General features: G+C 42.3%; 1 protein-coding gene across 2 annotated transcripts in view; it reads right to left on the reverse strand.

The window, feature by feature from the left end:
- STK4 (serine/threonine kinase 4) overlaps window positions 1-15,851 on the reverse strand; it is an 83,948-nt gene that overhangs the window by 32,881 nt on the left and 35,216 nt on the right. The window lies entirely within an intron of this gene.

Raw genomic sequence — 15,851 nt, forward strand, 5'->3', positions numbered from 1 at the left:
ATGGCATGGATCCAGGTGGCCAGGTCAGCCGTGTCAGCATAAGAGGCCATCTTCCAGGCAAGAGTGAGGTTGTAGAAAGCATTTTTTGCCACTGCCTTAACTTGTTTTTCTAGTAGTAGCGCTGGATGCAGTATAACTCCTAGGCTCTTAACAGAGTCAGTGAGGGTCAAACAAACTCCATTGAAAATGGGGAGTACAATATCCTTCAAGATCTCTGCCTTCCCAATAAGCCTCACTTCAGTCTTGTCTGGGTTCAATTTCAGTTTGTTGTTTTTCAATCTGGAGTTTGCCATGTTAGTCTCTAGTCACAAAATAGTAAAGAGTCCAGTAGCACCTTTAAGACTAGCCAACTTTGTGGTAGCATAAGCTTTCGAGAACCACAGTTCTCTTCATCAGATTTCTTACCAGCAATTTCAATTGGCCTATATTTTGCTACTGTATGAAAATGTATGGTCAGTCAGTGAAACTGACAGGCAGAAGAGTGGAAGGCAGGTTGGACTGGACAAGGGATTCTTGAATGGTAATTGTGGATAAAGATGTGTCGCCGAGGACCAAGATCAAAATAATCCATACAATGGAATTTCTTATTATGATGTATGGATGTGAAAGTCGGACAATGAAGAAAGCTGATAGGAAGAAAGTTGATTAATTTGATATGTGCTGCTGGAGGAGTTTTATGGATACCATGGATGGCCAAAAAGACAAACCAGCATGTTCTAGATCAAATCAAGCCCTAGAAGCTGAAATGATGAAAACTGAAGCTAGGAAAGGTAGAAGGCAACAGGAAAAGAAGATCCAAAATGAGATGGCTTGACTCAATAAAGGAAGCCACAGAGTCCACTGTGCATGATCTGAAAAGATGTTAATGACAGTGTGTTTTAGAAGTCTTTTGGAAGACACTTCATGGTATATAACACACAAAAACTGTGGATGTGAACAGTTTATAGGTTGGATCCCATGGTCCATCAGCATAAAGTTCCCTCCCCCAGCAGTCCCATCTTGCTCCAGGAGTGCAGGATCCACATGGACAATAACTACATGGGTCAGGAGGTGGCAGTGTGGAAAGATGGGGGGGGGTAATAGTATCCCCTTCCTGCTGCGTTTTGTCAACCCACATGGCTATTAGCCACACAGACAGAGTTATTAGGGGTAGGTGAATGTGGGAAACATCTGTGACTGTCAGTGATTCTGCCGACAAATTGTAGGATCCAATCCATAGTTTTACTTTTACAGCTACTGCTAACAGGGCTTTTCGTTATGACATCTCAATGCCACACCAGAAATATTAGATTTATTATCTTAATATTTTTCTATTCTGATTGATGCATGGAGTTTACGTAAGACATGAACTCGACCAAAGGAAAAATTATTGATAAAGGGTCATCTTCCTGCATTTAAATGAAATTCAATATTCACATAAACTGAGCTCTTAGGATATGGTGAACTACAAGAGGCCAGACCACTGTCACCCGCACAGGAGAGGCATCACTGAAAGTCAACAGCTAAGGGTCCGTTCGAATGCAATCCTCCATTTGCTATTTTGTATTGATCTTTGTGCAAGGATGATTTTACTGGCTGCTTTGAATATGCCAATGGGCAGTTAGGATATAAATCTGATCAATAAAACGTATACTGCTTGACGGGGTGGGGGCACTGATGGAACCAACCTCCAACAAGGTCAGACAGGAGGCACTGAAAGAATAAGTTATCAACTTTAGGTTATTAATATGCAATTCAGTATCAGTGTTCAGGAGAGAGAAAAATAAACCACAGGGAGGAAGAGGCACATATTGAGATACTGACCTGTTCATAAGACAAATTACACCAGCACAAAGGCTTGTAACACATCAGACACAGCAGTCATTGTAAAGCAGAGTGTGCTTCCATTGATCAATAAGCAATAAATCACTTGGCCTCTAGCAGTTCCTCACTATAAATCATTTCCAAAGAGGGTAATGGATGCTTCCTCTGTACCTCTGGTGAGACCATTAACATTCTGCTGAGCGAGTTATGAAACAGCCACTATGTATCGGCACCAGAATATGAAAAGTTTGAAGGTATTGAAAGTACTTACTATTAAGCTTTGCCAAGCTTCCACAGCATACCAGGAATTGATGGTAAATAGGTCTTGGTTATAGTGGAAATGAAACTTTATAAACTTAGCTGACAAAGCACATCAAGGAAAGCACTATAATTTTATTTTCAGGTAGATAACTAAGTTGGTCTGCAGAAGAACAGCAATATTTGGTATTGCTTGGTATTACATTAACTTTAGTATGCAGTGTGGCATGGCAACAGCCCAAATGTTCATGCCCTTCCCCCCAACTAATGGTCTTCTGATCTTAATTTGCCAGCCCTCTGCACAATGTCCATAACATAATATTCAGTGTGTATACCGAGTGCAGTCCCCCATCCTCCAACATGGAAAAAACAGAGTTGCACTTACCGTAACTGCTGTTCATCGATGTCTTCTGTGCAGGTACATATGGGACTGTGCTCGCACAGGCCTGCCAACCAGAATTCTTTTTTCTAGCAAAACATCCACTAGGGGGCGCTCGTCTGCCAAATGTGCATGCGCGGCTTTTCCTGTCGATCACAACATCTGGCGACGGCACCCCCTCACCCTCAGTTTCTTCTACTTCAGGAAACTCCCACTTTGCAAAAACACTGTTCACATAAGTGTCTGCTAAGGTCCACTCGTAGTTGTCGGACACCACGTGACTCAACTTGTCTGCTACTACGTTTGTGGTACCGGGGATGTGTATTGCTTGTATGTGGATGTGTCTGTCCAGTGCCCACTCCCAAATCCGCACTGCCTCTTTGCAAAGATCTCTGGAAGTGGTGCCCCCTTGCTTGTTCAAATAAAACATCACCGTACTGTTGTCTGTGAGAATCTGGATGGATTTCTGGTGCAAAGTATCTGCAAAAGTGATAAGGGCGTAACGAACAGCCTTTAACTCTAAAAGGTTAATATGACACTCCCTTTCCTGATCTGTCCAGGTTCCATGAGCCCTAAGGGCCCCACACTGGGCACCCCACCCTACCGTAGATGCATCAGTAGAAACAGAAATTTCAGGCTGAACTGGGCCAAAAGCTATACCCTTAAGCAGATTTGCTTCACTGAGCCACCATCCCAAAGAACGAATGACACCCCAAGGGATTGAGTACTTCTTATTTCAGGAAGTGTCTCCAAAATTGTGGACCGACAGAAACCACAGTTGGAGGGTACACATATGCAAGCGTGCCATAGGGGTGACTGTAGAAGAGGCCATAAGCCCCAATAACTTCTGGATAGCTGATGCAGACTGAAATCTGCACCTCGTAAAAAGGGCTACCATCCTACTGATCCTTCAAACCCAATCACAGGGTGAAAATCCCTTATTTAAGATGCCATCCAGCACCATACCTATAAAGAGGATTCTCCTAGAGGGAACAAGGACTGATTTCTTAAAGTTTGCCAAGAGCCCCAAGTAGGAGCAAGTAAACACCACCCTCTTAACCTGCTCCTGAGGAGCATCTGCTGAAGGGGCTGCTAGTAACCAGTTGTCCAAGTATGGGTAAATTGTACATCCTTGCTCCCTAAGAAAAGCCATGACTGTGGCCATACATTTTGTAAATACTCAAGGAGCAGTAGACAAACCAAAAGGCAGTACCTGGTATTGGAAAAGGTTATCCTTATAGGTGAACCTAAGGAACTTCCTATGATCAGGGCATATAGAGATATGAAAGTACGCATCCTTTAGGTCTAGGACAGCGAACCACATATCATCGGGCATTAACTGAAGCACTGTACTGAGTGTGAGCATTCTAAACTTCTTGACCCAGACAAACTTGTTCAGCTCCCTCAGTTCTAGGATAGGACGAACTCCTCCATCTTTTTTCTCTACCAAAAATATCCTAGAATAAAACCTCCATGGGGATGCCTGTGGAGGGACCACTTGTACAGCCCCTTTCTGTTGTAATGCCAGCACCTCTGCCTGAAATTTGTTAGAGGAGTTTTGGTGAGAAAAATCAGGAAGAGACAACTTTGGATAAGTTTCAAACTGAACTTTATAACCAACTCTGATGATACTCAAAACTCAACTAGCAACTGTAATCTTGGCCCATGCCAGAATGAAACAAGCCAGTCTCACCCCAAAAACTACAGACTGTTCTTCATCTAGTCAGAACTGCTTGGGTTGAGTAGAAGATTCTTTGGTAGCAGGGCTCTGCTGGTTGCGGTGAGGTCGGTTGTTGGACCTCCTATGCTGATACGAGCCCGATGCAGGCTGGAATTGCTTGTAGGACCCATAGTGAGGATACGGGTGGTATCTCTGGTGCCTATTGCGGTAACCTTGAGGGTTGCCATACTGATAATGCTGCTCAGACGGTTGTTTGGTTGGTAGAACTTTGTAAGAACGGGCTGTAAGATAGTCTTCATGCTTCTGCGAAAGGTACGCGTCTGTCTTGCTCAAAAACAAGGTTTGCCCCTCAAATGGTAAATCTTCTACCTTATTTCATGTCTCAATAGGTAAGGCCATAGTGTGGAGCCAGGAGTGTCTACGGAGCACAACAGATGAGGCCAAGAATCTTGCAGAAGTGTCCACTGAATCATGGCCTGCACTGATTTGTTGCCTTGATAGGCGTAAGGCTTCATCCATGATAATCTTGGTGAGGAGCTTCTGATCCTCAGGAAGTTTATCCATGAAGATACGATTCCAGAGAAAAATCTTGTAAGCTCCCATGATGGCTGAATAATTAGCTATCTTTAGATTTAGGACTGCTGATGAATATAATTTCTTGCCCAATGAATCCAGCTTCTTGCTTTCTTTATCCACAGGCATAGCATGGGAGCCCTGTCATTGGCAAGCCTGCATTTCCTTGGTGACCAAGGAAGATGGTGGTGGATGTGAGAAAATGTAGGTTCATACATTATATCTCATCTTATATAAGGCCTCCAGCTTGTGAGAGGTCGGATGAAGAGATGCAGGCTTCTCACAAATTGTAGTGATGACTTCCACCAAACCTTCCATTATGGGAAAGGCAATCGTAGCAGGATTCCCCGAATAAATATACTGTAGAATCTTATCCTTAGGTTTCAGGTTGACAGCCGAGACTTCAATTTCTAGAGATCGAGTCATTCGAAGCATCGGCTTGGTGTAAAGTCTGTAGTCCTCATTAGGTGAAACACGCCTTGCCCCAATAATACTCTCCTCAGGAGAAGGATCTGAAGGGGGACTAGGGCTCAAATTTTGGCATGGTTCCAACGATTGATATATAACATCCCGTTCAGGGGAACCGTAGCGGGAGTAATCACTCCGACCTCCGTTCCAGTCATCTCTGCCCGAAAAAGGAGAATACGAGCGACGTGATCTGGAATAGTTCGATCCCTGACTGCTATAGTCTTGATATGATAAATAGCAAGACAACTCCTCCCGATAAATATAATCCCAGGCAGTTCCTCTACGGGAAGCTGACGAAGGGACTTCGAGTAGTTCACCTTCATCGACAGAAGAGTGGCAGGACGGTGACCTTGCACGTGGGGAGGGAGTCTTGGGTCTCTCCCACGAGATCTGTTCACTTTGTACTGCAGCAGAATGCCTGTGTTTCGACTTCTTCTTAGCCTTTTCTTTGCAGATGGAACCACATCTAAAGAGTCAGCACCACGTTTCTGATCCTTCGGATCCGAGCTCTTGTCGGATCCAAATCCTTCGGATCTGATAAAGTGGACTCGGCAGGTCGGCGAATTGTGGAGTCAAGCTCCCTCGACTTCAGGTCCAATGCTCTCGGATCCAACGCCCTCAGCTCCAATCTAAGTGGCAGGGCAGGATCCAAGGCAGCTCTCTTGGCCTTTGGAGTCGGAGTACTCATCGGTTCCAATTGTGAAGGAGACCTCGAGCAGTGTTTACAACCTCGTCCCAACTCCTGGGTGGATCTTAAGACTGGTTGGGGCATTTGAGACCCCCTTCGGATCCGAAACATTAGTCAAGGGCTGATGGATCCAATACGGAGAACGGAACTTGGAAGTTGAGGCAGTGCTACGGACAGATCCACCACTAACAGACAGTGGTTTAGAGGATGTCTCAATAACACCAGTAACCCACATAGCCCTTTTCCATAGCAAGGCTTGAAAAGTCTGATCACCCTCTTGGCCTTAGCCTTCGGTGTAAAGTGCTGACAATGCTCACATTTTTGTACATTATGAGTTTTGCCCAAACATTCTAGACAGACTTAGTGACCATCAGTCTTGGTCATCTTGTTCGAGCAGATGGAACAGAGCTTAATCAAAGCTTTATCTGAGATTTCGACAGAAACGATCTCTCACTAATGACGCACTTCTTCCAACAGCGGACGAGCTAGGTCTTTACTAGTTGGTGGCAAAGAAGAAACTGAGAATGAGGGGGGCGCCTTTGCAAGCCGCGCATGTGCATTCGGTAGACGAGCGCCCCCTAGTGGATGTTTTGCTAGAAAAAAGAATTCCAGTCAGCGTGAGTGCAGTCCCAGCTTCCCAGCACAGAAGACGGACAATGAAACTGAAGTTTTCATGCATCTGAGTATGAGAACAGAGTTTTCTAGAGTCAAGATTTCTAATGCAGGAAGCCTGACTCTCAAAAGATTATACCCTAGAAATCTTGTTGGTTGAGGTGCTATTAGACTCAAATTCTGCTATACTACAATTTTATATGCAGGAACTTTCAGGTGCAGACAAAACATGGGAAAATGAAAACACCAATTTTGCTTTTCCCCACCCTTCTTCCTAGAACTCCTTGAAAACTGTCAGTTCCTGAATTTGAAGAGTACCCGGTTTGAATTAAGTACAAGCAACATTCACTTCTAACATGATCAGTTCTGGTGCTTACATGTGCACAGAAATGTTCCCACCTCTGTTCCCATACTCAGATGCAAGAAAACTTCAGATTCTCCGTATGTGTGTGGGAGTTGCATTCTATACATGCACTGCATACTATATTGTGTACATCTGAACAGAGGACTGGCAAACTAAGCTCAAAAGATTAGTTGGGTGAAAGGCATACAAATTTGGACTGTTACCATGCCACACTGCATATAGCATGTAATACATGCTTCTCTACTTATATTATGGGAAACCATTTGTTTTAATTTGTGAAGGTCTTTCCAGAGGCAGAAATACTTAAGATGGTATTATGGCAGATGAAGGAATATTATCAGCAAAAACAAAGAACTGCTTTACTTTTCATGTGACAGATGTTCTCTGCAAATAACAGCTCAAGTCGGAAAACAAGAGAAGTGCCATACTGCAACTCAAGGAAAAGACAAGCAAAACATTAAATTAATTCCCTTGAATTTTACTGTGCTTGCACAAAGGGGAAATAGAAGTAATAGCAGTTCAGATCTCAGTGGAAAATTTTTACATTTACACATACACAGAGAGTGGCTTGGATATACCCAGAGCATTTCTGCAGATGGAAATGGGGCATTTTGACTGCAGGGAGGGGAGGCAACAAAGTTGTGTTCTGTGAGGGAAAATCCTTCAATCCACAGAAATGTTCTAGTGGATCCAAGCCATAGCACTCTATAAAGAGAATAATTCTGATATTCAGGAATCAATATGACTTTGTAATACAGAAGCCCAGCCAGTATGAGTTCAAATTCCCACTCAGCTATAATTCCACTGGATGACTGTAGGCCAGTCAGTATTCTTCAGCCTCACCTATGTCCCAGTTCCTGTGACAGTAAAACTATGTATATCACCCTGAGCCCCCTAAAAAAAGGGCTGCCTAAGAATGCAAAAAGACAGATAGCCAGTGATGTGCAAACACAATGAATTACGAGGAGAAAATGAGGAAAGCTAAATCTAGAATCTAAAATGAAACAGCTTGGAACGTAGCTGTACAACTTATCTATGAAGGATAGCGAAACCTGGGGGAAATCAAGGTTTTTGGACAAAGGGATTGTATTTGTTGAACTCCAGATGTTCCATGGTAAAACTGACTGTCTAGATGCATTTGAACCTTGCTTCTGTCCCAGTTTGGGGAGTGAGTGCCTTTACTGTCCTTGTAGACAGTTTCCACTGGAAGAAAGTGACCAGCCATCAGGTAACTCAGCATTAAGTTGTCTTCTGACAAGATATCCCACATTCTAGTGAAGTAACCAAGATTGTATTTGCCTTTCAGCATCAGATCCACAAATTGGAGATGCTGTTAGATCTGGCCTTGGCTAAATAGCATCCATGGCTTGAAGCATCTTTCACAAAATTCAGTTGGTACAAGCAGGGGGCCCTGTGAAAACAGCTGCTCCCCCCACCATTACCCTGGCCCAGTTTTCTTCCCTGAGCAACCTCAGGATAACAACTATGTCAGCTTTTCCCCCTAGCCTCAACCCAATGTGGACACTCAGCCTCTTCCCGGGGGTGACCTCAGATTTGCCATGCACCTGTACTTTTGAGGACAGTCCCCTGCATGCCACCCTGCTCCCTCCCCCACTGGGACCTCCTAGCCTCCACTGCAGCCTGAACACAATGATGCTGTGGCAAGGACAGGGGCCCAGACAGCATTCCTGTGGCAAAGATGGCAGAGGCCAGCTTCCCTGAATGTAGTGATGGGTCTTGTGTTGACTGAGGCAAAGGTAGGAGCACTGTATGCAATTACACAGACTGTGGTGTTGTTCCGAGGTGGGCAATTTGGGGGAGGGTTCAGATTTTTTGCAGAAACATGTTTTGTACCAAAGAGGCCCTAATCCACAGGTTTAAGTATCAGTGCATTGCGGCTACTTGGCTATTAGATATAGGATGCCAGCTATGGCATTTCCTGGAGAAAGGTGATCATGCCACAATTAACCATACTTTGACACTATCCTGGTTAGATTACTGCAGTGAGTTATAAATGAGGCCATCTACGAAGATGATTCATAATTTCAACTGGGCTATTAATAACCATAAGAATAGAACTGATCATATTTCACCATTGCTTAAAGATGTATACTAGTAATGATGAGTTTGTTTCTGAACACAAATTGCCCAGAGTTTTGATTTTTAAGGCCCTAAATAGCTTGAGACCAGAGGATCAGAAGGAACGCCTGCTCCCATATGAACTGACCCAACTGTTAAAAAGACTTCTGTGAAAGTGCGCCCCATTTCCAGAGGCAAAGTGATGGCCCAACTGTAGAATTCCCACTCAAAATCTAATTGTCAAGTGCTGTTACCATTTAGGTTCCAAGTTCAAAACCTGATTTCATTTTTAGGGATTTAGAAGTATCTGAATTTATTTTGCTTCACATATGCTAATTATTTTTTGTGGTTCATGTTTTTCTGACTTTTGCGAACTTTGGGTTGGATCCAAACTAAATTTTCCATAAGCGAAATGGAACTTTCCCACCTCCCTCCTTCCCACTGATCTCCACCAAATGCTCCCCCTGGGCCCCAAAGAATGCCATGAGGGGACTCTACATGGGAACTCTTACAATACAGTTAAGTTTTTTTATATTACCTTTTAACAACAGGATCTTAATAATTGAAAAAGCAAATTGGGATCCAGAACTATATACTGACAACTGAACTTTTTGCTCAGGTCTAGATTCCCAATTCTGAAATTTCAAACATTTTCAACGTTTTCCCCAGCTGATCCACATATACATCTGGATGCATGCTTTATTTACTTAGATTCCTGTGCACTAAATTCCAAACCAAATGCCAAATTCTATTATTGCACTGCACAATTAGAAATGCACGAAATACATTCTGCTGTGGTGATACTCCTCAAACTGAATGAGAGACAGGAATTACTATAAGAGCACATAGCAGTATTTCAAATTTAGAGGGCATATCTACTTATTCAGGGAATTTGTATGCTGTGTCTCCAGAGTCCAACTCAAGTCCTGAACATCTTATCCGACCACCTTAAAATGCACTGTTCCACGCTCGATTAGCTCTTCTGAGCTGCAAGCCAGTACATTTGTTGAGGCCATAATTTCCAGGGTGGCAGCAACAATGGCAGGATACGGCGTCTTCTACTTTTCAGAAAAGAAATGCTCACTCTTCCAGTGTTATGTAATGAAAGGAGTACAATAAACACAAGGACAAGCATAATTCAAACATATCCTAAAATATGCAAAGGAAAGAAGGAACACCATATACCACTGAGGAAGCCCCTGGAAAAGAAGAGACTCTCTTCATTGTATTCTACAGTGTAAGAAAGCTCTTGCGTAGGAAAGCATCCACAGAGCACCTCAAGCTGTAGAATACACTCTGCAACCCTGTTTACATAGAACACGAAATCAGTTACTTTTGTAAAAATATGTATGTAAGAAAGAAGTATGCCATCTTGTATGCTTGTACAAAGCCTGTAAGCTAAAAAAGAAACAAGGGGGGTTTGTAACAAAATATTCTTGATTGTTTTTAGCTTGTCCAAGGATTTTTAAAAGTTTACTCCATTTATCCCCTGCCTTTCTCCCCAACAGGGACCCCAAAACAGCTTGCATCATTCTCTTACCTCCATTTTATTTCTCACAATGCTGTGAGATAGATTATGCTGAGAGAATGGGACAGGCCCAAGGTTACCTAGCAAACTTCCAATCTTGGGTTTGTCCAGATCCTAGCCCATTGCTCTAGCCTCTACACCACTCTACCTTTCAGTGGGAGCATTTCTACCTATTCAGCCATCCTTGGGGACTGCAGGTTGCTTCCTGAATAGCCCTAGCCCCTTGCACTCTTCCTCCCCATCAGCTACCCTCCTATTTTCTCCTTCCCATCCCCATACCCAGCCACCCACCTGTTCTTTCTTCTCAACTGACCACCTGATCCCCCCCTTGTCAGATCCCATTCTTCCTTACTCCTTCCTCTCTATTCACCTCCTTTCATTGGTAGTTTCCAGATGGAGATGGCCTTTTGTGGTTGGTGCAGTTGCTGACAATGTGCAGTATCAACAGAGTTTTTACATGGCAAGTTTACCCCCAGTTTCCCTTTATAAGTCCCCCAACATATATAGTTATATCAACAATGTTATAACCGTAAGTTTAACAGGTTCTCCGAATTTTCAGCTTTCATGTTTTGAAAAAGTATCTAGCCTCTTCTGTTATGAAGCTATGCCTCCAACAAAAAAAGAGCTAGAGACTTTAACAAAATGAAAGCAAGTAATTCAGAGAACCTGTTACACATACTGTAACAATGGTATATTGATACAATATTCTAGTGCCAATGTATTAAAAAAATTAAGAAGCCCCTCACATGGCAAGTGGGGGAATGGCTGCCACAAGGTCGGTGTCAGGGGAAATGGCTGCCATATGGGCAGGAAAATCCAACATTTCTCACCCATACATTAGCAATCCAGGCTGCACTGAGATCTTTCCCCAAACTTTGCAGCAAAGTGGGTTTGAGAAAGATCACAGAGAAGCCTGGAAACCCTAGAAAATACTTGAATGCAACATGATGCTATGGCTAAACAGGAAAAAAAGCTCCCCAACAGCACTGAGCTTGAGGCAAATAACCCAGGAGGAAAAGGTCATTGTCAACCACCACTTTGGGTTGCTGTGATAACCCCAAATGCCCCCTTTCTCCTTCCCCATTGACAGAGCTTTGTATGCAGACAGTGCTTTTACAGCCCAAGGGTGGGGGTACCAGCCATAGTTTTTGGAAAACTGAGCAGTCACTCAAGGTCTACATAAACATACACCTTAGTTCTCTATGCCCCCCCCCCCACACACTAGTAGTATGATGAAGTCAGTTATTCTCATTTTCTTCTACCAAAAGTCTCCAGTTTACAATACTGAGACACATTAAAGAGGCAAATATAACTGTGTGAGAAAACTGCCTTAAATTCAGAGCAGGCATTATGAGACATCATTTATTTTTATGTTTACAGAAACAGCTATGAACTTTAGTATAGGATCTGAGAATTCACTGCGAGTGTTTATTTCCATGACAACTATGGATATATCTGTGCCAAGTGACATTTTAACCTCAAGGGGTTTTTTTTTAATAGAACATCTTTCAACTCAGACATATAAATTAAACTGGAAAAGGGACTTCATTAACTTAAGGGTGTTTTTAAAAGATTAGAAGTCCAGTAAACACAACTCTTCATGTTGCAAAAGCTAAGTTTCAATATATGGGGATTGAGAGGCCAACTATATATGAGAAGTACTTCAGAATAAAAAGGGCACATAATTTATTTAAATCTGCAATACTACGTGACTAATTACATGCACTGGTGCAATGGTATTCAAGCCTCTCCTGTTGACATTCTTGATTACTTCAAATGCTGTCACACAACTCCTGTACAAAACAGCCTAGAGAGTCCCATACAAGTGTTTCGCTTTATCTCTGAATACCATCTGCACCAGTAGCCCTCGTTAACCTAAGACCCTACAAAGCTTCAAGGACACACACAAAAAAAATTATCACATGATATCAGAATCACGTGACTGGAAGAAGAAACTACAGTTACTGCCTCACCGGGGTCAAAGCCAGGACCATGGGAAAAGCCAAAAGAGCCAGGGACAGCAAACACAAAGCAAGTACCAGGAAGGTGTACTAGGGTGAGGAACAAGCCAAGGAGGAATCTTCTCTACCACTGAGGGGACCTCATTTTGCATCCTGCTGCTCTTGTCAACATGTATTCATAGAGGCAGGAGGTATAGCACTTTGGCTCCCTAACCCAGTTGGTCCTTCCAAAAGGCAGGTGGAAACATGGCAGCTCTATAAGTCTTCACACTCCAGCAAACAAGGGTCCTTGACCTATATGAGCACCCTGACCCAAGACCATTAATCTACACCAGAAGCTGCATAAACATGTGAACACACATAAGTGATGTAGTTCTTGCAGTAATTGTTCGTTAAAATCCTCACTTCTGCCTTCTAAAGATACCCCACTTAATGATGCAGGAATCAAACAGTAAGTGAAAACAACAGTCCAAGATCAAAAGAACTATACTACTACTTCCATTATAACATAAGGTGTCATGCTGGATTGAGCTAGCGGTCCAACTATTTTACACAGTAGTGAACCAGTTGCCGTGGAAGGCCAACAAGCAAGGGATCCATACAGCCGCCTAAGATTTGGAAAAACTGGTCTCTTTTAAAAGAAAACCTCAGTCTCGTTAGTTCTTTCCCTCAGTTATAATGTACAGGAAGTATAGCGGGCATAAAGGTTTTGGGGTCACTGCCATGAGATACATTTTGTGGTGAGCAAGAAGAACATGGAGATCACTGAGCAGGAGTTGTATAAAAATGTCAACACAGATTTATTTACTGGGTATTTTTAAAGAACAGTTCAGCAACACAGGTCTCTGGGCAATCACAAGAGAAGCCTGGCTGAGGAACTTAAACTAAGCTAGTTATGGCTGCAAGATGTGATTTGAATTCCCTTTTATGCTTGGGGTTTCAAACAGTAGTTCACCTCCTAATCACCAGGTGGGCTCCTTTCTGCACACAGGGTTCCACCCATACCAGCCTGCACTCTCCCAAGAGTGAGACTAAACAGTACCAGGTCTGCTCATCACCAGAGATAAGTCTCACAACCGGGTACTCTGTTCTTTCGCAGAGATAAACTACTCTGCCACAATACCAAGCAGAACTACACATCAAACTGTCCGCTGTCTCCCTGAAGCAGCCCTGAACTGTACTGCTGCTGCAGTTCCCCTCTAATATTCCATCTACCCTACCCTCAAAAGGTGACTGCGTGCTGGAGTAGTACTCCTGAAGGTTCAGGTGCAAAATAGCTGGTTGGCTGTTTTACCTTTCAGGGGCAGGACAACCTCCTGTCCATCACACCTGTAGACAGAGGGATCTTGATAGGGCCTAAGTTTGTTTTCTTCCTCTCCTTGCCTGGGTGGCTTTCTTCTTCACACAAGCTCTGAGCTATCCTCCTTTGACCAAAAATGTGAGTGGAGGAGCACTAAATGGAATATGTGAAATTCACACAATCCACTCATCAGCTCCCCCCCCCCCCAAAATCAAGTGTGGTGCACGGATGTAACATTCATATTAAAGGGTGAAGAGAGAGAGAGAGACAAAGCTGTATTATGCCCTAAGGGAACCCCTCCACTGTAACTACATGGAGGGCATACTCCTGCAGCAGCTGTGTTCTAATTTGACTGATGTTTTATAAACTTGGGAGACATTTCCAAATAGTGAAAATAAAAATTATGGGAATAAATACATTCGTGGCTTCAAAATCTATTGACAAATCTTAGAATTTAAGCCTTATCACTGTTACTTTACATTGTATATAGTATTGTTATTTGGTTATTGGTTGTGTTTTAGTTACCAATTGTTACTTGTTAATCTGTGCTATCTTGTAATTTATTGTATGCATTTTATTAATAAAACTGTTTAATTTTTAAAAAAAATCTATTGACAAAAATGTATACCTGCATTTTACCCAGAGACATTTAGCCAAACATTTAAACATTCCTGTATTTTTTCCATGTGTGATATTTGTACAACTGCAGAGGCATTCAAAATATTTAGAAAGGCAAGATCTCTGGTTAATTATGTAGGGGACAGATTTATGCAAATATTAAGAATGGAACTGCACTTATTTTCCAAGAACCGATTTTTCTAAATAAATAAATAAATGCAAGCCTAAAAAGCTGGAGCAGTTTGTGTTCAAATTTATAAATGGCATTTTACTACATTTAATCATATGTCTCAATATGACTTCTAGGGCCAGGAATCCAACAACTGGTCTAACACAAAGGCTAAATACAACACGCTCTGGAACAACTAATAATGGTTGCTGTTTTTAAATATTTTCCTTTTCTGTCATATTCAAGCATATTTTACCAGAAATTTACAGAATGTAACCATGGGTTCAAAATGAAGAGTTTTTTTAAAAAACTTAAACCATACTGTCAAACAGCTTCATGAAAGTGACACAAAACATTAAGTTTGTCAATAAGACTATTCCATGCTTTTAGCTCACAGTTAATCCATGTGCTGAACCTTCTTTGGCAATAATGGGGATAGGCAAGCAGAGTCATCCTGATCATCGTGTACATAAAATGTGTCAGGGTTCCTTCCTTTCCCCAATCGCATTCTACGTTATAAATTACCATCATTATGTACACATCTCCATGGATGTTATTTACTGTGGCTTTGTCTCTCATGAAAGTGTATCTAATCCCTTAATAAGGATATGGACAGTTAGGCACAAAGCAGAAGTTTCCGTTATAGATTTTTATTGATAGATACATATGGATGTGTTCCCCCCTGCCATCTAAAATTTGAATGAAAAATACAGTCAAAATCCTTTCAACATATAATTAGGCTACATTATGTTGCCTAAATTCTGTCAACATTTTAAAATCACTTATGCAAGCATATATTTAATAAGGAAAAACAGCAGCAGCAGCGCTCAGAAAAATACAGCTACCCTATTTCTGAAAGATAACATACAGGGTAAGATACAGAGCTCCACAACAGCAGCTGTTCAGGCAAAGTCTTACATTCAACAGGATCAAGTGTGAATAAGGGGATCACCACAGTCACTTATTTTGATCAATAAGCATTAGCATGGTTGGCCATTGTGAAAGAGAAAACTTAGATTAACATTGATCCAATAGCTCTTATGAGCTGCCCCAGGGTCACGGTGAGCTACGCCTGAGACTGAGGTTTTCCAAGGTTCAATGCACAGGCAAAGACGCCACTGAAATCATTAGCGCCACTCATTACTAGAACCCAATCTGTTTTCTCCTAGTTGGCAGCAGTTATTCTCCTGTTCAATGTTCTCGTTGATCTTGACCAACAGAAGGACGGAGAGCCTGTGATACTCATATTATGCCATTTAAGGAGGGTGGAGTCAAGGGAAGTGTGAACAAGAGAGTTCATTAGCATTTTGGTGCTCCTTTTTCTACATTCACCAAAATGAGTTGTAAGATACTGTACACTCTTATCATTT

This window comes from Eublepharis macularius, chromosome 5 (assembly GCF_028583425.1).
Source record: "Eublepharis macularius isolate TG4126 chromosome 5, MPM_Emac_v1.0, whole genome shotgun sequence".
In the NCBI taxonomy this organism is placed as follows: domain Eukaryota; kingdom Metazoa; phylum Chordata; class Lepidosauria; order Squamata; family Eublepharidae; genus Eublepharis; species Eublepharis macularius.